The sequence below is a fragment of the Equus asinus genome, chromosome 18 (genome assembly GCF_041296235.1).
Source record: "Equus asinus isolate D_3611 breed Donkey chromosome 18, EquAss-T2T_v2, whole genome shotgun sequence".
Classification (NCBI taxonomy): Eukaryota; Metazoa; Chordata; class Mammalia; order Perissodactyla; family Equidae; genus Equus; species Equus asinus.
In genome coordinates this window covers 27,654,392-27,677,287 of record NC_091807.1, presented here as the reverse complement: position 1 = coordinate 27,677,287, position 22,896 = coordinate 27,654,392, and positions in this window count along the sequence as shown.

Below are 22,896 nucleotides of genomic sequence, written 5' to 3'. Positions count from 1 at the left end.
TGTTGCTGGGGTGCTGAAAGCTATGACACTGCAGGGTCATCCATGGTGGACAGGCCTCAGTAGAGCTTCCAGACTGGGACAGACTAGGAAAAAGAACCTGACCAGTCACCTGCAAAAAAAAATTGGCCATTGGCCAGCTCCGTGGCACAGTGGTTAAGTTCGCACCTTTTGCTTCGGAGGCCTGGGGTAGGCCGATTCGGATCCTGGCTGCAGACCTACTCACCACTTGTCCAGCCATGCAGTGTCCGGTGTCCCACATATAAAGCAGAGGAAGATGGGCACGGATGTTAGCTCAGGGCCAGTCTTCCTCAGCAAAAAGAGGAGGATTGGTGGCAGATGTTAGCTCAGGGCTAATCTTCCTCAAAAAAAAAAAAAAAGCCATGAAAACCCTATGAATAACAGCAGAGGAGCATTGTCTGATACAGCACTGGAAGGTGAGAGGGTGGCACAAAAAGACCAGGCAGGGTTCTGATCTGCTGTCCACAGGGTCGCCTGGAGTTGGAATTGACTTGATGGCACTAATAATTATTTGTGTATACAAAACATCCCCTAATATAAACATCCTCCTAACTATAGACTGACAGAATCCCTGATTCAGGAGCCTGTGCTCTTCCTGCTACAATATTGTCCAAAGACATCCCTCCCAGAGTTAACTTTCTGAACAAATGCCATCTCACCACCCCATCTCCAGGGCTTCCCTGTGACTCACTGGTCACAGACTCTTTCTCCTGAGTCCCAGGGTCCACCTCAGCATCAGTCTTTGCTACGTTTTTGCTCCCCTCTCTCCTCCCTCCCAACCTCTACATAATGTACTATTTTTTGGTTTCTGACATCCATTACCTTTCTCTTGGAATACACTCTAGTTTTTGAAACTCCTATCATATTTCAAACATTGCATTTCAAATTCACCAGATCTCCTTCCTTGTTCTAAGAAGGCTGCCTGAACAGTATCCCAGGAAGCCCCTCCTCCCAGCTCTGATCCTGCTACCAGGCAGAGCAGAGCAGAGCAGCAGCTGGGATCCAGCCAACGAGCAGAGCCCAGAGGCCTGCTTTCCACAAAGCTTCAGGCTCTGCCAGATTCCAGGAGGAAAGAGCAGCGCTGTCTTCCACTCTGAGAGGAATGAGAAGCAAGAGATTCCTGGTGCAGAGGCCCGAGGCTAAGCCTGAAGCTCTGTCCTGGGGGTGAGGGGGCAGGGGGAGAAATGTGGGCCTACCTGCTTCACAAAGAGTCCTGGAAGGAGGGAGACATTTGTACACCTGTGTAATCTCAGGGGGATAACCTGGGGGCCAGAAAAACTGTGGGAGAATCATGCAGAGAGTGGGTTCTTCTTCCTGTGGGGCCTCAACTGTCACTGAGAGGGAGGATATCGAGAGCTGGGAGCAGAGGTTACTTCCCAGGGCCCCAGGAGTGAGAGAGCAACTTTCTGTCACTAGATCCCAGCCAGCAACAATGAGAATTCCTGCCACTCGAGGGTGTGCCAAGGGTGTGCCCAGGAGGGGTTCTGGGAAGGAAGCACTTTCTTCTTTGTTTTTGTGTATAACTCAGTAAGAATGTACTCGGGCAAGCATCATAAATGAATAATCTTTGTCCTTCTTTTTTTCTGAATTGGACCAGCTTTCCTATGCTTTTTTTGGAGAGTAGAGATACAGGTAGATATCTCTTCAGAGCTATATGGAGATTCTCTTTGAAGAGAAAATTTCCTTTACTAGATGCTACACTGTACAAATGCTTTAGAAATTAAACTGCCCTCCAGCATTAAAGCTGAGAAACCCTCTGAGGGAAATGAATCCCACTCTCTTAGCCCAGCCATGGTCCAACACTGAATCTTTGACTTTTATCAAAGGATGAATGAAGAGAGAGAAAAAGATTCTGCATTAGGCCCTGTTCTGGTTATTTCTTGCTGTGTAACAAACTACCCCAAAACTTGGAGACTTAAAACAACCTCTATTGGGGCCAGCCCGGGGGCGCAGCGGTTAAGTGCACACGTTCCGCTTCTTGGCGGCCTGGGGTTCGCTGGTTCAGATCCCGGGTGCAGACATGGCACCGCTTGGCAAAAGCCATGCTGTGGTAGGCGTCCCACGTATAAAGTAGAGGAAGATGGGCATGGATGTGAGCTCAGGGCCAGTCTTCCTCAGCAAAAAGAGGAGGATTGGCGGTAGTTAGCTCAGGACTAATCTTCCTCAAAAAAACAAAAAAACCCCACTATTTTATTACTTTACTTTTTTTTGGTGAGGGAGATTGGACACAAGTTAATATCTGTTGCCAATCTTCCTCTTTTCACTTGAGGAAGATTGTTGCATAGCTAACATCTGTGTCAATCTTCCTTTATTTTTATATGTGGGATGCCACCCCAGCATGGCTTGATGAGCAGTGGGTGGGTCTGTGCCCAGGATCTGAACTGGCAAACCTGGGTTGCTGAGGTGGAGTGCCTGAACTTAACCGCTATGCCACCAGGCCAGCCCCTCACCATTTTATATCTCATGGTTTTGTGAGTTAGGAAATTAGGTAAGGCTCAGGTGGCCTGTGGCACTGATTTCAGGTAGTAGCTGGGATCTACAGTCAACAATAATTCCTCTCACTGCCTGGCAGTTGGCAATGATGTCTGAAAGTCTGGGTCCAGAAGGGCCCTTCTGCCTAAGACCTGTGGTCTTAGGGCCTCTTCACCATGTCTTTCCAGCAAGTGGTCAGACGTGCAGCATGGTGGCTGAGGGCTCTAAGGATCCATAGGAAAAAACACCAATACTTTTAGGAGACCTAGGGTCCCTTCTACCATTTGCAATTGATCAAAGCCGTCTCCGGGTCTAGGAAAGGGAAAATGAACTCTACTTCTTGATGGGAGGAGCATCAAAGAATCTGGAGCCATCTTTAACCCATTCTAAGTCCAAAGTGGGGTTTTAAGAACTTAAAGAGGAATTTTTCTTTCACATTGACTTATGTCATGAAACAAAGGCATAGTTTAAAAGGGGTGTTTTGTATTTTAAATGAGATAAAAGAGAACGTGTGTTTTCTATTAAGCAGAAGCAGAGGCAAAGAAAAACACAAATTAAATACAAGAGGCTTAATTCTCCCTGTAGAAAATAAGGGAAGAGATTTCTTTCCCCTCCTTTTTCTTAGAGCATTTACTTTGGAAAACTTGTAAGTGCTTTCTTCTGTCCTTGGAATGTATATAGATCCTTTTACAAAACTAAATAGTTTTTCTGTCAGCTTTATGACCCAGGAATGCCTTTCTCTAGGACCTGGGCGCCATCTGTCTGAAATGTAAACCTCAAAGGAGATAGCACCTCTATTTCCTGTTGACTGTGGGATGTGGGGAGCCTAACTTCGGTGGGCATCTTGCTCCAAATTGCCAAACAACCAATCATAAGGATATGAGAAATTTGTTTCTCCTCTGGATAAATCCAATTAGCTAACATAAACCGTCACCCTAATTACCAGGTCAATTTAGGATGAACTATGTGTGACAAAGGTGCTGTCGAGTCCTTTTCCTTGAGGAATAGTTAATTGCTTATCTTGAAAACATGTATGGAATGAGTTGTATCTGCTTGGCTATATAAAAAGATGATATTTCTTTCTGTCTTTGCAAGCGCTTAGCAGATTGCCTGTGATACGCACCACATGCTGATTTAATGCTTATTTAATGGTGAAACTGTTTTCTTTCTTTACTACCTTTGTGGCGAGGTTTTCTGTGTTGGAACATTTTCTTTTTAATTATATTTCCCCAACACAGGTCAAGATAAGAAAAGAGATGAGAAAACATTTCATAATCTAGAAATTTATGTTTGGTAATAATCAGAGATGTTCCCAAAAGGTTTGGAAATACGTGCTCATCTGAGCACTACTTACAATGATGAAAAGTTGGAAACAATCCAAGTGTCTCACAGAGAAAGGTTGAATAAACGATGATGGCATGTTGGTCCACTCAGTTACATATTTTCCTGCTATTGAAGAACCCCTAATGACCTGAGTATTGCTCCTGATATAATGTTATGAGAATAGAACGAAAACAGTCTAACAGTTCCATACTTGCCATAATCATGGTTAAAACTCTCTTTCTCTCACACACACGCCAACACTCACGCACACATGCCCACCTGAAAAGAAACTGCTGGAAAGAAAATGGTTAAAATGTAAACTTATTTTTGATTATTGTTTTCTTTTACAAATTTTTTTGTTTTTTCATTTTTTAATGAACAAATATTTTCATAGTAAGAAAAATCAAAAATGTATAAATGAGAATATTTTAAGGATAGAAGTACATAAAAACCAAGAATTGTTTGACTTGGCAGAAAATCAAACAGGGCTGTGGAAGAAAGGGGAGAGAAAAAGTCATTAAATTTTGAGGAAAATAACAAAACTATGGGAAGAGGTGATGATAAATAACAAAAGAGGATAAAAAAAATGACAGGTAAGCAAGACAACAAAAGGAAGAATCAAGGAATATTTTCTAGCCCTGTGGAAACAAAGACTTGTGATTGAAAGACCACTGGTTTACCATTTTTGAAGCAAAATTAATGATCTTCAATAAAGCCTTAGAGCTAGTTTGCTGAAAGTTTCATATTTTAAGTTTAACTAAAGGATTTTGGAAATATCCAAATGGAAAAAAAAATTGTCAGATCAAATAAATATAAGTTGCATGTTTCATTTCTGCCTTTAAACAATAGTGCAATAAAGAAAGTAGTTTTTAAATTTCATTTTGCCCTTTGACTTCGATTTTTGCCTTTAATCCCTTAAACCGTTTTATTCCAGAGAGAGAGTGCACTTTTGTTGCATGGTAACAGGCAAATATAAACTTTTAATTTCCCAAGTAGTTGATTTTTTAGCTCCATTTGTTAAATAATCCATTCCCTCTGGTTTGTTGATGCGTTATTTATCAAGTAGTTAATATATACATATCTCACTGTCTGTTTCTGGGCTGTTTATTCTGATTCATTGATCTCTGGATATTTTGAAAGTAGATTATCACTAATTGTTGCAAAGCTGGTGGTTTCATCAAGTCTGTGGATACTTGTCTTGAACATACTTCATATTCTTCTGACTTCTTGAAGGAAATACTTTCACAGAGTGTTTGCCCCAATTCACTGCAGAATGAGTGCTGAGAAGGAGAAAATATTGTCTTAATAATGAGGAGACTCAGATCGAATCTTCTTTCTTTCTTTTCTTTTTAATTTTGGCAACTGTGGCAGGCACACTCAGATACTATCTTGTTCCCATCTATGATAAATTCCAAAATCAGCCATGATATAAAAGGAGTTTTGACTTAGAACACAGATGGCATTATTCAATTGGAGAAGGCTTTTGTAAATGAAGATTTAATCAGAAAGCCTTCCACCAAAAATCTGTCCAGTCCAGTGTAGAAGCCTGGAATCTCATCCAGAAAGCCAAGATTCCAGTGTTTTCCCCAACTAACTGTGTAACCTTGAGCAATGTACGTAACTAATTTCAGAATCTATTTCCTCACCAATAAATAAAGATTTATCAGGTGGACCAGATGATACCTTAGAACCCAATCAATCCCAAACTTCTGAATTTTGAGGGAGGGATTTCAGGTTCAAAAAGAAAGATCTCAGTTTATTTTTGCCAACTGCCCTAAACAGAAAATCATTCATGCTATTTTGGAACCAGAATCTTTCTACGCCATTTGCTCTCATTTGTACCTTCCCACAATGATAACTGAAGCCTTAACCTAGGAACAAATTTACACTAGATTTGCCCAGGCTCCCAGACAGGTAGGTATCTACTGCTGTTGGCCATACCACGTACTTTAGGATACGGGCATCTCTGATCTGTTTTGTCTCCGTTCCTCAGGTAACTGGAGAATGTTTTCAGGCATCTGGAGAATATTTACATAAGAGCCAAGTTCATAAGTGATAGAAAAAATTGCTAGATTTTGTTCATATAGGTCAAGCAGTTAACAGGTAGACCCGGAAAACAAGTGTTTATTGAAAACGTATTATATAAGCAATAGTCTTTTAATAGTAAATCTTTTGAAAACATGATGAACTGAGAAACAATCCAGAAGCATCAATTTGAAACCATGTCTTCAACACACTCCAAAATACTGAGGTTACTACGAAGTCCTTCCATCCAACTCACTGTGGATGGAATGGAATTTGTCTGTCATCTCAGATTACATGATCTGGGGTCTTAAGTACATGCCACGACAAATTCCGTAGTAATGGAGGATCGTGAGGCTTCCACGTAACATTTGAAAATAAACTTTGGATTAGCCCAGATCAAAATTCTGTGTTGCATTCCCTTGGATCTATAGTCTGAAATCCATCGAAGTGTATTTTTACGTTTCATAATCAAAATCAATTTGTTGTGAGAATCAAAAACAATTGGCTGTGTTTCTGATTATATATACATATATGTCTATATCTATAGCATATAAAATGTTATGTAATATTTTCAGCTAAACAAGTAATGTATAAAAAATGGAAATCATCCTGAATGCCACCAAAAAAGATATAACAAATATTAATGTTTTGGTATTTAATTTTAAATTACAACTCTTCCCAAATATTGCCAGTATTCAGAAAGGGAAATACTAATATACTGAAAATCATGGAAGTTAATCTTTTTATGAGGCATGCCCTCTGTGCTTGGAGTTTGCAAAGATGACCTGCAAGCGTCATGTAAACATGGAAAAGAAGCTCTTTCATCTGTGGAAAATGATGTTCAGAATGGTTAAAGAACATGGCTAGAAAGTGGAGGAGCAATACACAAGTGTGAATATATCTGTATCTAAGGCCCATGCCTTTCCGTCACCCTGGGATCCTTGCACACTAGTATTATTTCCAGTTTTGCGGCAGGTGGGGCTGGTTTGTATCCTGGACAAGTTGATAATTTTAGCACCTCAAACTAATGTCCTTCAAATATCCATTCAATAGTTATGTAGTGGAAACAGGAAAAGCCTATTTATTTTTGTCTATCTTAATGTAATGTAGATACAAGTTCACTTACTGATTCAATTCTAGAAACTAAGGCAAAGACAACATTCTTTAAAAATTTAGCAAAACATTTTTATCCTCTTGGTGTTTTCTTCTTTCTCTTTGAGACTCTTTGGTTGTTTTCCAAACTACACCACTTCTTAGGAGGCAAATTAAAGGTCTTTAACTTTAGATGTAAAAATTGTTACTTGTTCCCAGTAAAGAGCATCACTCAATGTATTAACGTGTTTCAGAATTTCAGCAGAGTTGGACCTTACGTACAAGGGAGAAAAATATAGAGCAGAGATAGGTATTTGTTGGCAAAAAGTGTCTTGAAAATTTCTAATCTAAGGTGATATTACTTCTCCAGACTCAGGCCCAATGTTTTATATATTCATGGGGTTTAAAAAGAATAAATGGTGGGCCAGCCCCAAACTCCAGTGGTCTGGGTTCATGGGTTCGGATCCTGGGTAAGGACCTACACCACTTGTCTGTCAGTGGCCATGCTATAGTGGCAGCTCACATACAAGATAGAGGAGGATGGGCATAGATGTTAGCTCTGGGCAAATCTTCCTCAAGCAGAAAGAGTAAGATTGGCTACAGATGTTGGCTCAGGGCGAATATTCCTCAGCAAAAAAAAGAATAAATAGTAGTTTTATACTTATCTAGGTTGTTCTGGTTATTGCAATGAGTAAGAGAATCTCTAGAGATTTAATGTATTCATACTAAAAGAGGTATCTTACCCATCATTGTTTAAAAGGAGAACAAAAGTGAGGCATAAGAAAATAGAATTATGAGAAACACATTCTTTAAACAGTGGTGAAGCTTTCTCTTGAAGCATCATCCAGTTAAAAATGAGAGGTCCTTCTAATACGCTATTATTTCCTATGTCCCGGTTTTGATGGACTCCTTCTCCTCCTTCCCTCTAAGCTTAGCATCAATCTCCTGAAATTACTTTTTTCTAAAAACTACCCAGTTTTACACATTACCATAAGTGGATTGCATTCGTGCATGTTCATTCTCTCAGTAAATAATTAGTGACCACCTAGTATCTATCTACACCATTCTAGATCTCAACTTTTAAGGAACCCTGGATTATCTTCAAGGACCTTTTACAATTAAAGTATCTTTTATTTCATTAATGTTAGGGGAGTTTTTTGCTGGATTCTATGATGCTCAAAAGAGCATCAGGACTGCAGCATATGAGAAAAAGCTAAAATCAAGTAATGGAGGATAAAGGGAGAATAGAGGGGAAGCACAGGGTTCTTGGGACCTAAATAATTGATCTGTATCATAATTTTTCTTAGGATCAGATACATCTTTTAGTCTTGGAACTTTAGTTCCAATTAAGAGGACCACATGGGGCCAGCCCCGTGGCGTAGTGGTTAAGTTTGGCATACTCTGCTTTGGCAGCCTGGGTTCGTGTTGAGATCCCAGGCACGGACCTACACCACTTGTCAGTCATGCCATGGCAGCGACTCACATATAAAATGGAGGAAGATTGGCACAGACGTTAGCTCAGGGTGAATCTTCCTCAGCAAAAGAAAAAGAGGACCACATGATCATCTTTAGGAAGTAAAGAATCCATATATATGTTGTTGGGGGGAGAGAACTCTTTATTCATGAAGAAGACAAGAGTCTGGACAAATCAAAATAAAACATGTAAGAACGAGACCATACTGTACACTACTTAAACTATCTAGCTCTCCAGATGTATAGGCTCAGCTGCAAATCCCACCTTCATGACCCGCTAGTGGTAAAAACCTATTATAAGTCATTAAGTCTCTTAGAGAGACCGTTTGATCATTTGCAAAGTTGCAGTAATAGCAGAACCTCACAAGTTACTTGGGAAGATTCAATATAGTGATGCCTGTAGAGCACTTAACCAGGGCCCATAACAGTGTAGGTGTCCCCAATAATATTTAATTCTATATAGCCCTTCTTGAAAGGTGAGTGGATGCCTGTATACGGCTTAAAGATTATACGTACATTCAGTAGTCACCTCCTTATCAGCAGTTTCGCTTTCCGCGGATTCAGATACTCTGGGTCAACTGTGGTGTGAAAATAACACTATGTCACGTGCCTATGTCATTTATCTTACTTCTCACCACGAAGGCATTGCATCATTTTACATCATCACAAGAAGAAGGGTGAGTACAGTACAATAAGACATTTTGAGAGAGAGTAAGACCATATTCACATAACTTTATTACCCTATATTGTTATAATTGTTCTGTTTTATTAGTTGTTGTTAATCTCCTACTGCGTCTAATTTATAAATTAAACTTTATCACAGGTATGTATGTATAGAAAAAAACAGTAAATGTAGTGTTCAGTGCTATCTGCTGTTTCAGGCATCCACTGGGGGTCTTGGAATGTATCCCCCTCAGATAAGGAGAAACTACTGTCGATATTTAAGTATTTTGGATAAAGATAGGGTAAGATTTGGGGGGAAACATTTGCAATTCTGAGCTCAGATGGGAATTAGCAGATCAATGGTGCCCTAAATTCAAAATGGCCATAAAACAACTGATTAGGCTCAGTATTAAGTGTCGGAGATTAAAACCTCTAAACCTTCTTCCTCTTGCTCACTTTCTGGAGACTTTGCTCTTATGCACCTTCATGGAAACAGAAACCCCTTTCTGAGTAGTAAACTGAAGAGAGAGTAGTGATGTCACCCAAACACCAGGGGGCGCTCCCGTTTACTTTGTGAGGGAAAAAGGAGCATGAAATCACCCTTGTAAATTGAGAAGATAAAAGGTATTTGGCGAGACGTGCTAAATGATCAGGATAGACCTTTGGAACAATTCGCTGTTGTGGTTTATATTTAGAATTTATTACAACTGTATTTTTTGTCTTTATTTCTTTGGCTTTCAGAAGTGACCTATAGAAAGGAGAAAACAATGTAATGTTATTTCTAATTAAGGCCACCATTGCATAATACGACTTGTGCCAGATGAGTTTTTTTTTTTCATTTTAACTCTCTTTGGAGACTCAATCGTTTTAAAGGTCATTTCCAAGTCATTTACAGGCAAGAGATATTGCATCTATACAAACAAAATAGAGGAGAGAGAGAGTATTTCTTCAATCTTGGCTACTCAAACTGCTTTAAATAATTTGGTTTCCATTTTCTCCCTGATGTGGCTTATCATTAATTTAACCATTCATGAAAATAGATAAGAGCATATCTGCCCCATTTTTATTCATTCACTCCATAACTATTGGACTATGTGCAAGGTACTGGGAATAAGGCAATTCATAAACCTCCATTGTGATCACTCACATAAAAAATCACCAGGCACTGTCTCTGCCCCACGCTGACATGATGGTGGGGAGAGACAGACAATAGACATCTAAAGGGGCAAAAATATGAGACACTGAATATGCAAATGGATAATGGCCAAACCAAGTATAAAAGTAGAAGGCTGGGCGCTGGCCTGGTGGTGTAGTGGTTAAGTTTGCCTTCTTTGCTTTGGAGGCCTGGTGTTCACAGATTTAAATCCCGGGTACAGACCTACACACCACTCATCAAGCTATGCTTTGGCAACATCCCACATACAAAATAGAAGAAGATTGGCACCTATTTTTAGCTCAGGGACAATCTTCCTCAGGCAAGAAGAGGAGGATTGGCAACAGATGTTAGCTCAGGACCAATCTTCCTCACAGAAAAAAATAGAACTCTGTCCCACAACCTGCAGCAACCTGTCCAAGATACCAACTCCTTTAGCTACAATAAACAGCTGAGGAAGACAGCTCGCTATAAGTCCATTTTGTCAGAAGTCAAACAACTATCTCTAGCAATAATTCAGGAAGCTGAGTAATAACTTCTGTAACAATCACCCCAAATGCTCACTTCGTGATTAATCACTGCCAGCTTCCCTAATTTTTGTCCCTGCTTCCGACTTAAGACCAACCAGAGAAAGCCAAATATGTTCCCCTAACCGATTACATAGGACACCCCCTTCTAGTCAGCCCACCTGCATCTTCCCCAGGCCCACAGCCCCTGATCAGGTCACACCTGAAGATTTCCCTTTTCTCCACTATGAAGCGTTCCCACTTCTCTGCTTGCCTGTGAGTCTTTGCCAAAACACCAATGCCAGTGGCCAACTTCCTTGCTATAGCAAGCTCTGAATAAATAGCCTTTGCTTTTCTCTTTTGTTTTGTCTTCATTTATTTCCACAATTATAATATGACAGGTTGGGAGAAGCACTATTGAGAAAAATAAATCAGAATGAAAGATTAGGAGTACCCCTGGGGCAGAGGGTTTATTTTATGTAGAGTGGTCAGGCAAGAATTTTTGAGCAAAGACCCAAAGGAAGTTAGGACCTGAGTTATGTGGGTATCCCAGGAGAGGCATTCTCTTATGGAGAGAAGAGCGAGTGCAACCTTGAAGGGAAAGATTGCTTATGCGGTTTGAAGAACTTCCATTTTTAGCTTCACTTGAGCAATGCAGGCAAGAGAGAGAGTGGCTGGATGGGATATGATTTCAGAGAGAAAGTGAGCCATAGAAGGCTCTAACTCGGAGTAGGAGGAAAGGCCTTTGGAGGGTTAAGCAGACGAATGCCATGATCTGACTTTGTTTTCAAAGGATCGCCATGGCTGTTGCGTTGAAGCAGACTGTAGGACCCAAGGGTAAAAGCTGGGTGACCGGATTGCAGTAACATAGACAAAAGACGCTGGTGGTTTGGATTAAAGAATAGTGGTGGGCATGGTGAAAAGCCATTTGTTTCTGGATACATTTGAAGGCAAAACTGACAGATGGAATCTGAAGGAGAAAATAAAAGAGGACATGAGGATAAAAACCAAGGTTTTTGGATGCATGAACTCTGAAGGAGAGAGTTGCCACTGAGAAGAGGATGAGCAGTTTTGGGTAGTTGTTCGTAGCAATTGGTAATTTGGTTCTAATCATGCTAAATCTGAGACGCCTGTAAGATTCTCAAGGGAAATTATGGAAAGCTCCAGACTGGGGATAAAAATGTGGGTGCTGTCAGCATGCATATAGAGGTAAAGCCAACTGTATGGTCTCCCCAGAACACTGTGGTGTTTACAGGCTGGAAAAATGAGGAAGATTTCACAAAGAAGAATGAGCAAAAGCGACCAGAGAGGCAGGAAAATAACCATTAGAGAGAGTGGCCCCTCTGTCAGCGAGTGAAGAAATCACAGGAAGAATAAGGGAGTTGTCAACTGGGACCTATCTTCTGATCAATTAAGTAAGATGAGAACAAAGAGTCAATGGTGGAATTTAACAATGCGGAGTTCATCAATGACATTTAAAACAGTTTTTATGGGAATTGTGAAGAATGAAGTCTACTTGAAAAGAGAATGGGAGAGGATAAATCAAAGATAGCAAGAAAAGGCAACCCTTCTGTCAATGTTTACTTTAAAAAAGAGATAGGAGACAACAGTAGGAAGGAGTTGTGGGGTCATGGGAACTTTTTTTCAAAATTTGGCTGTATTGCAATAGGCTTGAATGTTTACGGTAGGCAGAATAATGGCTCACCTAAAATGTCCCTGTCCTAATCCCCAGGTCCTGTGAAATATGTCACCTTACATGTCAAAAGGGATTTTGCTGCTACACTTGAAGACAGGAGAAGGACCATGAGCCAAGGAGGCAGGTAGCTTCTGGAAGCTGGAAGAGACAAATGAATGAATTCTTCTCTAGAGCCTCCAGAAGGAATACAGCCCTGCAAATCCATTTTTGATTTCTGACCCCTAGAACTGTAAGATAATAAGTTAATATTCTTTTAAACCACTTAATTCGTGGTAATCTATAATGAATCAATAGGAAACTAATACAATGTTGTTGCGAATCATGCAATCAAGACGGGAAAATGATAATGCAGGAAAGAGATGGCCAATGTTTGGAACGATGTCTTTCAGACCATATCCTTGATATATCAAATGGGATCTGGTGCACAGGAAAATGGACATAGGATTTCATTCACTGTAACAGGGATAGCATAAAATGCAGTTGCAATTGGTTGATAGATTCAGTAATAGAAGAATTTCCTATTTCTTCAGGGAAGTAAAAATCAATGCTATCAACCAAAATTAGACAAGTGGAGAGAGACATTGAGGAAAAGTATGCAATAGTCCTTTAGGGATGTGGGCAAATAATAGATGAGGGAAGAGCAATATAACTGCATGGCAGAAATAAGGACCCACGTGGGGCCAGCTCGGTGGCACAGCGGTTAAATGCACATGTTCTGCTTCAGCGGCCTGGGGTTTGCTGGTTCGGATCCCAGGTGTGGACACGGCACCACTTGGCAAGCTATGCTGTGGTAGGTGTCCCACATGTACAGTAGAGGAAGATGGGCATGGATGTTAGCTCAGGGCCAGTCTTCCTCGGCAAAAAGAGGAGGATTGGCAGTAGTTAGCTCAGGGCTAATCTTCCTCAAAGAAAAAAAATAAGGGCCCACGTGAGGTTAGTGACAAGGGATTATTTATTTGTTTTAAATTTTTCTTCAGTTATATGTAGCTTCCTGGATTTACTACAGAGTCCATGAATTTAACCAAAACTGAGGTTTTGCCAGAGGAGTTAGACAGAGAAAGTTGAGGTTAGAAATTGAGTGTGTATGCAGGGGAATCTCAGGTACTTTAGGGAGGAGATGAGGACAGGAAGAAGGTTAGAGACTTTGAAAATGTGGTGAATCAATGAATTGTAGCCTTCAGTGGGGTTGAAGAGTTACTGGAAATAGTGTAGGGAGGGGGTGGTGGTCAGAGAGTGAGATGTTCAAGATTCAGCTGTGGAGGGGGTGAAGTTAATGGGAATAAAAAGGTCTAGGTCGTCATTCTCTGGGGCTGCACATTAGCATCATCTGGGGAGTTTAAATCAAAACTGAGTTAATTCAGCATCTCTGGGGATGAAACCCAGACGTTAGTATTTCCTTAAATTTCTCCTATATGATTCTAATATGCGGGTAAGATTGGAGTACCGTAAAAGTGGGTGGCTGAGGTGGAGTGAAGAACAGGGTCATTAGAGACACAGGAGATTACATGTATGTTGCAAAGATGAACGAGATAACATGTGAGCTGGAATTGACCTCTTTCAAGGACAGCAATAAGGAAATCTCAGCTGTTTTATGATACAGTTATGAAACTTTCATCATTATCATAAATTTGACTTCTGTCCTTCTTAGCACAAGGACAATTGAGTTAATTATTTTTCTAAGGAATCTTGGATAGGGTGTTGCCTGGCTGTTGTGAAAGGAATAAGAAAGAGATGAGTTTCTCTCCATCGCCCTGTATCATTACATTTGGGGAATGTTTATAGAATTCTAATTTAAAATATTTAACAAATATATGGCCCTAAACTACAAGTTATGTGTAACAGTAGTTTTGTTCAGAAACATGCAATTTTACCCCAAGATGAAACCCAAGCATCACTAGGCAGCTAACCATTGAGTAAGATATAACTCTTATGCATATATTTCTGTTAACAGATGCTGATAGCTACATGCCCAGAATCTATTTTTCCTTCTTCTTTACTAAGAGAATCTCAATTTTCTTTAGAGTAGAAATGTGCTTTGTTAAAAATATGCCCCTCCTGGGGCTGGCTGGATGGCGTGGTGGTTAGGTTTGTGCACTCCCTTTAGCGGCCTTGGGCTCACAGGTGCGGATCCTGGGCGCAGGCCCAGTGCCACTTAGCAGGCCATGCTGTGGTGGCATCCCACAAAAAATAGAGGAAGATTGGTACAGATGTTAGCTCAGGGACAATCTTCCTCACACATGCATACACACACACACGCACAGATATATATATGTATATACGCCCTTCCTTCTTCTTTTCAGGTCTGTTTGTGGTGAGTCACAGTTGTAGAAAAGGTAGAGCCAATGAGGAGATGTGTCTTGAGAACTAGTCTATGGAACGCCAAAGAGACAGCAGTCTACGCAAAGTCTGGAGCAGCTGGCTGCATCGTCATAAGGGAAAGCAAGATCTGTTTATCCTTCTTATGCCGCTGGAAGTGGTAATGGATCTGTGAAAATCTCAAGAAACCAACATAAAGAAAGTTTTGCAAATTACAATATTACTTTTTCTTTCTTCCTTCTTAAGTTTATTGGCTAATGTTTTGCCAAATATACCTTAGTATTGTAGAAGAAAAAAACCTTTTCACCATTAATGTTAGGGAGATCAATTATTGATAGATATTATGCCCATAATACTTAAATTTGTTAAGTGACGCTTAGGGGCTTTTTGGGGGGTAACTTTTTAGAACTCAGAAGACCTTGAGTCTCCAATTGTTTTTTATGTTGTACTCATTTATTTGCAGTCAAAAATCATTTCATAATCTGGCTTGTAAATTCACATTTGATATGCTCCAGGGAGCACTGTTTTCATGATTTTTAAATGCTCTTTAATTGCTATCCATGTAATTATAAGAAAAAGGTAAAGTGTAAAACTACCCTGAATCCAAGGGCCATGCATTTAAGCAGTTGAATAAACAATGAGCACTTCTATTTAGAAACACATTTAATATTGGCAGAGTCCCCAGTGTGAAGTGTAACGTGGTTCAGTGAAACCTTTATACACACTCAACTCACAAGTGCTCGGGTTATTTTACAAACCTAAATAGCATATTTTGTAACCCTTCACATCATTTGGGCAAAACTTATGATTAATAAAAAAAACCACAGTTTTTACATATTCTCCCCAAATCATTAATTAGTAAATTTATAGTCAGCTAAGAGCTGCATTTGTCTTTTTAATTTATGACTGGTAGCTTTTGGATATTCTTTAGAAAATGCTATACTCTAGAGGTCACCACTTGATCGACTTTTGAAGGTTTGTCCACTCACGTGAACGAAGCTTTGACATTTCATTCCCTTAGACATGGATCACTCACATGGAGCACGACAGAAAGAACAAGAGCCATTTTTACTTATCAAGAGAGTCATATCTAAAATATTAAGTAAGATGAAACTTTTTGTGATCAGTAATTCTCTCAGGGCTTATGTGTGTGTTTTAAAAAAAATTTTGTACATATCTCTAATAACTACATGAAAAAGTACAGCTGATTTATGTGACTGCTATTTTCTAGCCCTAACACAGACTTGCTTGGGAGAATGATGCTCACCTGTTGCTTTAAAAGAACAAAACTTGAAATGTCTTAAGAAAAGATTTTACTTTCTCTGACAGGTGTCACAACTTACCTTGGACTATGGATGTAATTTTGTATGACTGGTAAATTTAGGCATAATCCTTTGGGAACATTATTTAATACTTTAGATATAAAAACAGAGGAATGGACAAAATAACACATTAGATTTCTATTAAATCACTTATCAAATTTTACATTGGTGTTAGTTTCAAAATAAAATTAACTCAATATATTCTTATTGAGCACATAGTGTTTTAAATTTGTTAGGTATTACAGAAAAGCACAAAGTTGAATGGATGAATAAGATAACATCTGAGAGGTGTTTAAATCCAGGCATGAGGAGGGGGGCGGCGCAATTTTGCACTTGGCTGTTATCCAATGGGACATCGTGTCATAAGGGAAGGATAAAGTACTATAGGTTTCATTAGAGACAGAAAAGAGTTCATATCTGAAGGTGAGTATGGGAAAGATACAGGAACGTCTTCATGATGTAGATGGCAACGGAGCTGTGTGGGGAGGAGTCGGAAATTTTCAGGTAAAGTTGAATGATATAAGAGTTCTGACAAAGGCAGGGAGCTGGAAAAGTACAGGGTGTGTTTTATGTGATTGAGAGTAAATGAAGAGGAACAACAGCACATTTGATCAGAAAGGTGGTTTCGATACGCAATATGGGTCCAGGACCATGAATACCAAGTGAGGATGCTTCACTAGGCCACACTAGTAGCATCAAAAGCTTTGAATAAGAGAATTACAGGATCGGGACTGCCCAGTGTAACATTATCCAGCAAGGATGAGACTTGACTTCTCATCCTCTTTGACTTCCATCCCACGCAGCAAAAAAACTGAACACTTGCTTCCAAAATGACTAATACAGGGCTGAATCAAGGTGGTGGCAGGTCTGTCACAGAAGGGAAGAATCTGTTTGCTTGCCCTATATATGACACTTGTATTGCTTGATGCACGGCCCCATCTTCCATCTTCAAATTGCATCACTCCAACCTCTGCTGACAATGTCCCATCTCCTTTTTCTAACTTTGACCCTCTTGCCTCTTTCTTATGAGAACCCTCATGATTATCCGGATAATCCAGGATAATATCCCCATCTCAAGACCCTTAACTTAGTCACATCTGCAAAGTTCCTTTTGCTATGCAAGGTAAGATTTTCACACATATATACAAGATGAAAGTATATATACAATATAAAATATTCAGTCTTATGAAAAGAAGGAAACTCAGCCACTTGCAAAAACATGGATGGAATTGAGGCAATTATGCTCAGCGAAATAAGTCTGAGAAAGACAAATACTGCATGATCTTACTTATATGCAGAATCTAAAAATATTGAACTTATGGTTACAGAGAACAGAATGGTGGTTACCAGGAAGAGGTACTGGAAGTCAGGAGGTGGGGAGAGGGTGGGCAAAGAGTAGAAGTTTCAACTGTAAGATGAATAAGTTCTAGAGACCTAATGTGCAGTATGCTGGCTAGAGTTAAGAATAATGAATTTCATACTTGAAATTTGCTAAGAGAGTAGATATCAAGTGTTCTCATTACACATACACACACAAAATGGTAACTAGGTGAGATGATGGATATGTTAACTAGCTTGATAGTTGTAATCACTTTATAATGCATACATATTTCAAAACATCTCATTGTACAGCTTAAATATATACAATTTCTATTTGTTAAATGTACCTCAATAAAGCTGAAAAAATAAAAATCAAAGAAAAGATAGCTATTAATCTAACTGTTATTTCTTCATAAATAGGTTGTCTCTTTTTCTCAACTGATATTAACATTTTTCTCTTTTGTCATGAGTGTTCTGAGTTTACTGCAATACATCTAGAAAGAACATCTTTTTTAAAATTATTATTCATAAGAAAAGGAAACAAACAACTCAGATTCCCAAGCGATATTTCAATCAAAAGAAAAAACTCAATGAAATAAGAGGTAATTCTCTTTTTTCTTTTTTTAATCTCTATAAATATTGTTTATTTATTTTTACAATTGGCATGTAAGATTATATTAGTTGCAGGTGTATAACAATGATTTGATATTTGAACATATTGCAAGATGCTCGCCACAATAAATCTAGTTAATATCCATCATCACCATACATAGTTTCAAAATATTTTTTCTTATAATAAGAACTTTTAAGATCTAATCTCTTAGCATCTTTTTCTATATCCTTTCTTACACCACTTTTGTCTTCATTAATAAGACTCATAGCTACCTACTGAGGTAACTACTGTCATGATCCTAATGTCACAGATGGGGAAACTGAGGCACCAAGCAGCAGGAGGACCTGTTCATGGTCACATGGGATGAAAGTCAAATCTAAGTCCTCTGACTCCCATTTCCATATTCCTATTGTGTCACCATAGTTTCTTTATTTTCGTTTTTTCTCTTTTTTAACCTTTTGACTCCCTTAACTTATTTCTCCCACCCTCCACCCCCCACCTCTGGCAACCACCAATCTGTTCTCTGTATCCATAAACTTTTTGTTGTTGTTGTTGTTGTTTCTAGATTCCACATATAAGAAAGATTATACTGTATTTATCTTTCTCTGTCTGACTTTTTTCACTTAGCATAGTGACCTTGAGTTCCATCCATATTGTCACAAATGGTAAGATTTGATTCTTTTTTATGGCTGAATAATAGTCCAATATATATATATTTCTTTATCCATTCATCTAACAAGGGACACGCAGGTTGCTTCCGTATCTTGGTTATTGTAAACAATGCTGCAATGAACATGGGGATGCAGATATATTTCCCAGTTAATGCTTTTATTTTCTTCAGATGAATACCCAGAGTGTAATTGCCAGATCATATGGTAGTTCTATTTTTAATATTTTGAGGAAACTCCATACTGTTTTCTATGGTGGCTGAACCAATGTATATTCCCACCAACAGTGCACAAGAGTTCCTTTTTCTCCACATCCTCACCTACACATTACTTATCTTTTTGATAATAGCCCTTCTAACAGATGTGAGGTGATATCTCATTGTGGTTTTGATTTGCATTTCCCTGATGACTAGTGTTGTTGAGCATCTTTTCATGTACTTGTTGGCCATCTGTGCGTCCTCTTTGGGAAAATGTCTATTCAGATCCTTTTCCTATTTTTAAATCAGATTATTTTTTTTTTGCTATTGTGTTGTGTGAGTTCTTTATATATTTTGAATATTAGCCCATTATCAGATATTTGACTCGAAAATATTTTCTTCCATTCAGTACATTGCCTTTCATTTTGGTGATAGTTTCCTTTGCTGTGCAGAAGCTTTGTAGTATGATGTAGTCCCACTTATTTACTTTTGTTTTTGTTGCATTTGCTTTTGGTGTTAGGTTAAAAAAAATCATCACCAAGACCTGTGTCAAGGAGCTTATTGCCTGTGTTTTTGTCTAGTTTTATGGTTTCAGGTCTTACATTCAAGTCTTTAATCCTTTTTGTGTAATTTTTGAGTTAATTTTGTGTACAATAGTGTTTGAGTTTCATTCCTTTGCATGTGGCTGTCTAGTTTTCCCCAATACCATTTATTGAAGAGATTGTCTTTTCCCCATTGTATATTCTTGGCTCCTTTGTCATAAATTAATTTACCATATATGTGTGGGTTTTTACTCCCCTCTCTCATTTTAGGTTTTTGATGTCACATTTTACATCTTTTTATCTTGTGTATCCCTTAACTAATTACTATAATCATATTATTTTTACTATGTTTGTCTTTTAACCTTCCTATTAGCTTTACAAATGATTAATCCATTACTTTTACTATATTTTTATCTCTTTAGTGTGATTTATTTTTTCATATTTTTTCAATTAAGAATTAGTACTCTTTCTTTTCAGCTTAGAGAAGTCCCTTTAACATTTCTTGTAAGGCCAGTTTAGTGGTGATGAACTCCTTTAGCTTTTGCTTGTCTAGAAAACTCTTAATCTGTCCTTCAATTCTGAATGATATCTTTGCTCAGTAGAGTATGCATGGCTGGAAGTTTTTTTCTTTCAGTACTTTGAATATGTTGTGTGACTCCTTTCTGGTCTGCAAAGTTTCTGCTGAAAAATCTGCTCATAGTCTTATGGGGATTCCCTTGTACATAACAAGTTGATTTTCTCTTGCTGCTTTTAATATTCTCTCTTTGCCTTAAACTTTTAGCATTTTAATTATAATGCTTCTTGGTGTGAGTCTCTTTGGGTTCATCTTTTTTGGAACTCTTTGTGCTTCCTGGATCTGGACATCTGTTTCCTTCCACAGGCTGGGAAGTTTTCAGCCATTATTTCTTCAAACAAGATTTCTGCCCCCCCCCCCACCCCTTTCCTTCTGCGACCCTTATAATGCAAATGTTAGTCCATTTGACATTGTCCCATAAACCCCTTAAGCTGTCAACTTTTTCCTCTTTTTTTTTTTTTAATTTTTGCTGCTCTGATTGGGTGAGTTCCACTGCCTTGTCTTTGAGTTGACTGATCTTTTCTTCTGCTTCATTTAGCCTGCTGTTCAACCCCTCCAGTGTATTTTCTTTGTGTTTTTTTTTTTGGTGAGGAAGATTGGCCATGAACTAACATCTGTTGCCAATCTTCCTCTTTTTGCCTGAGGAAGATTGTCCCTCAGCTGACATCTGTGCCAGTATTCCTCTACTTCACCTGTGGGATGCCACCACAGCATGACCTGATGAGTAGTGTGTAGGTCTGCACACGGGATCTGAACCCATGAACCCTGGGCTGCTGAAGCAGAGCACACAAACTTAACCATTATGCCACTAAGCTAGCCCCCACCTAGTGTATTTTTGAGTTCAATTATTGTACTTTTCATCTCTATGACTTCAATTTGGTACTTTCTTATATTTTCTAGCTCTTTATTGAAGTTCTCACTGTGTTCGTTCCTTCTTCTCCCTAGTTTGGTGAGCATCTTTATGACCATTACTCTGAACTCTTTATCAGGTAAATTCCTTATGTACATTTCATTAAGGTTTTTTTCCTGAGGATTTATCATTCGCTTATTTAGAATGTTTTCCTTTGTTTCTCCATTTTGCTTGACTCTCTGTGTTAGTTTCTGTACAGTAGATGAAACAGCTATCTCTCCCAGTCTTGAAGGAGCGGCCTTGTATGGGAGATGAAGCTTGTCATTCAACCAGTTCTGCCCAGGATCTTTGTCATCTCTCAAATCTTTGTGCTTGTCCAAGCAGCCTATCATATTTTTAATAACTCCTAGTAGTTGAGAATGTGCCAAGACCCATCAGTGTCCCTAAGGGAAGGATCTAAGCACCTAGATTCAAACTGTTTGGAAGTCAGACTCTTAGGCAACGGCTTTTAAAAGTATGGAAATATATACAGTCCTGTGAGACCACAAGTGTAAGCCCATTGGCCAGGTGATCTGGTGGTTTTGTCTCAAATAAACCTGCTAAGTTTTGATAAACTTTTCCTTCTTAATTTGAGCCTACATTTTATTTCATTACACATATTTTATTTTATAATTTGCTCCGAATAATTTCAATATCATGTTTGGAGGTCTGATTCTGCTGTTTTTTCTTCTGCCAGTTCTCACATATTGTGATGGTTCCTTGTGTGTGTTGGGATTTGTGATTCTGAGTCCTGTTTAGTGGAAATTTGTGGAAATTCATTGAGGACTCCTTCAGGGAAGAGTTACATTTGTTTTTGTTAGGCACTTTTAGGCACAACCAGCCCAGATTACTTTAAATTAAAATTCCAAACTTGCAATTTTGTGGACCACACAAATAGTGTTAATCTAGACCCAAATTTCTAGATGGTCACAATGTCTCGGGCTACTTTTGAAATTCAAGTCTGAGACTAGAAACTTGCCTTTTTTGTTGGACTTACTGGTGGAAATTCTTTCTAATTGAATCTTTCTTCTTAAGTTGCTGCTCTTTGAGAATTTTAAGGTTATTCTAAGGTGTCTAATCTGAATCCAGGCTTGTTGCCCAAACCTTGTGCACCAGCCACCCTAACTGCAGCTCTTGGCCACCAGGGAATGGTAAATTCCCTCAGAAAATTCACAATTCCTGTTTTGCTAGTCCCTCAATAGTTAAATTCCTACTTAGTTCTCATTCTCAAGATATTTCTCTTATTTTCTTGAAAACTTCCTATGCATTAAATAAAGTGATTTATCTTCTAATAATTTGAGATTTTTTTATGAGGAATTTATGGAATGTTAGTCTAAATATCAACAGAAAGTGCTGAATAGCAATTGAAGTGCTGAATTGATATTGGATGCTTAATAGCATGAGAAGAGTCTCTAATTGAAATTAAATAACCATGACCTAAATTGAACAAAAATATAAAAACATATTTCTCAGATTTTATGATTCATTTTAATACTTCTTTTCAAGTAAATAACCTGCCCAAGAAACTTATAATTGGCCTCAATTTTTTATCTCAAAAAAATCTAAACTATTCTTTCTTCTTAAGGCTCTCTATTATTTATCCCGACCTCATTCCTTTACTATGTGAATCTTACTAAAGTGTTTAAAAATGTGTAAAAATAAAATTTTCAATAAGTTAAAAGTATGGTTCTTATGTTAATATAGAATAAGCATGTTTAAAAGATGTATTTTACTCATGAATGAGAGCAACTAGGTTATGAAGGCTTGTTGCAAGGGCATTTGAGGAAAGCCATACTGAAATATATTTGGTAAGTTATAAAAAAATCTGTCTAGTGTCCTAAGAAAAATAAAATCATAAGTTATTTTATACTGTCCAGAAATTATTTTCATCTCTACAGGAAAAAAAATCCGTAAGTTAGCATATAACTTCATGAAGTTTGAGCCATAACCAATAGCAAATACCAATTAAAACAAAGGTACAATCCCCTAGAGAATTAAATAAACCTTGGTTGAGTCTGTTAAGCAATGTTTCTG